Consider the following 2,500-nt stretch of genomic DNA (forward strand, 5'->3'; position numbering starts at 1 on the left):
CTGTTGCTGGTTAGTGTGTGGATTAGCTGTAGATGGTTATCGTGTGGATTAGCTGTTGATGGTTATCGTGTGGATTAGCTGTAGATGGTTATCGTGTGGATTAGCTGTAGATGGTTAGTGTGTGGATTAGCTGTAGATGGTTATCGTGTGGATTAGCTGTTGCTGGTTATCGTGTGGATTAGCTGTAGATGGTTAGTGTGTGGATTAGCTGTTGCTGGTTAGTGTGTGGATTAGCTGTAGATGGTTATCGTGTGGATTAGCTGTAGATGGTTAGTGTGTGGATTAGCTGTAGATGGTTAGTGTGTGGATTAGCTGTTGATGGTTATCGTGTGGATTAGCTGTAGATGGTTAGTGTGTGGATTAGCTGTTGCTGGTTAGTGTGTGGATTAGCTGTAGATGGTTATCGTGTGGATTAGCTGTTGATGGTTATCGTGTGGATTAGCTGTAGATGGTTATCGTGTGGATTAGCTGTTGCTGGTTAGTGTGTGGATTAGCTGTAGATGGTTAGTGTGTGGATTAGCTGTTGCTGGTTATCGTGTGGATTAGCTGTAGAAGGTTAGTGTGTGGATTAGCTGTAGATGGTTATCGTGTGGATTAGCTGTAGAAGGTTAGTGTGTGGATTAGCTGTTGATGGTTATCGTGTGGATTAGCTGTAGATGGTTATCGTGTGGATTAGCTGTAGATGGTTATCGTGTGGATTAGCTGTTGCTGGTTAGTGTGTGGATTAGCTGTTGCTGGTTAGTGTGTGGATTAGCTGTAGATGGTTAGTGTGTGGATTAGCTGTAGATGGTTAGTGTGTGGATTAGCTGTAGAAGGTTAGTGTGTGGATTAGCTGTTGATGGTTATCGTGTGGATTAGCTGTAGATGGTTAGTGTGTGGATTAGCTGTAGATGGTTAGTGTGTGGATTAGCTGTAGAAGGTTAGTGTGTGGATTAGCTGTTGATGGTTATCGTGTGGATTAGCTGTAGATGGTTAGTGTGTGGATTAGCTGTAGATGGTTAGTGTGTGGATTAGCTGTAGAAGGTTAGTGTGTGGATTAGCTGTTGATGGTTATCGTGTGGATTAGCTGTAGATGGTTAGTGTGTGGATTAGCTGTTGATGGTTATCGTGTGGATTAGCTGTAGATGGTTAGTGTGTGGATAGCTGTAGATGGTTAGTGTGTGGATTAGCTGTAGAAGGTTAGTGTGTGGATTAGCTGTAGATGGTTAGTGTGTGGATTAGCTGTAGATGGTTATCGTGTGGATTAGCTGTTGCTGGTTATCGTGTGGATTAGCTGTAGATGGTTAGTGTGTGGATTAGCTGTTGCTGGTTAGTGTGTGGATTAGCTGTAGATGGTTATCGTGTGGATTAGCTGTAGATGGTTAGTGTGTGGATTAGCTGTAGATGGTTAGTGTGTGGATTAGCTGTTGATGGTTATCGTGTGGATTAGCTGTAGATGGTTAGTGTGTGGATTAGCTGTTGCTGGTTAGTGTGTGGATTAGCTGTAGATGGTTATCGTGTGGATTAGCTGTTGATGGTTATCGTGTGGATTAGCTGTAGATGGTTATCGTGTGGATTAGCTGTTGCTGGTTAGTGTGTGGATTAGCTGTAGATGGTTAGTGTGTGGATTAGCTGTTGCTGGTTATCGTGTGGATTAGCTGTAGAAGGTTAGTGTGTGGATTAGCTGTAGATGGTTATCGTGTGGATTAGCTGTAGAAGGTTAGTGTGTGGATTAGCTGTTGATGGTTATCGTGTGGATTAGCTGTAGATGGTTATCGTGTGGATTAGCTGTTGCTGGTTAGTGTGTGGATTAGCTGTTGCTGGTTAGTGTGTGGATTAGCTGTAGATGGTTAGTGTGTGGATTAGCTGTAGATGGTTAGTGTGTGGATTAGCTGTAGAAGGTTAGTGTGTGGATTAGCTGTTGATGGTTATCGTGTGGATTAGCTGTAGATGGTTAGTGTGTGGATTAGCTGTAGATGGTTAGTGTGTGGATTAGCTGTAGAAGGTTAGTGTGTGGATTAGCTGTTGATGGTTATCGTGTGGATTAGCTGTAGATGGTTAGTGTGTGGATTAGCTGTAGATGGTTAGTGTGTGGATTAGCTGTAGAAGGTTAGGGACCGGCACTAGGAATGCCGGCGCGAGGTGTAACGGGCGGAGGAGCCAGGTGCAGCTTGTCATACATCTGGCCCGTGGCTCCGCCTCGGCCCAAGGCCACCTCCACTTAAGGCGAGGTTTTTCGTGCGCACCTCCCTTAGCCCGGCCTCCAGGCAAGATGGTGGGTAAGCAGCACACAGACACACGCCGCGTGGTCTCTCTCTTTGCTGTTGGTTTTTCTGTGCTCCAAGTGGAGGTTTTTACGCCCTGCTTTTTGCAGAGGGAATGCCCGATCTGCGGACACACGTTCATGGTCATGACCCATCACCTCACTCGCCGGCACCGGGTGGAAAACAAGGAAGAGCTGGCGCTCCTCCTTGCTCTCGCTACCGGGAGGTTCAAGGGACGCTTGAGCTGCCCCGTATGT

Source organism: Colossoma macropomum, unplaced genomic scaffold, assembly GCF_904425465.1.
Source record: "Colossoma macropomum unplaced genomic scaffold, Colossoma_macropomum, whole genome shotgun sequence".
NCBI classification, from domain to species: domain Eukaryota; kingdom Metazoa; phylum Chordata; class Actinopteri; order Characiformes; family Serrasalmidae; genus Colossoma; species Colossoma macropomum.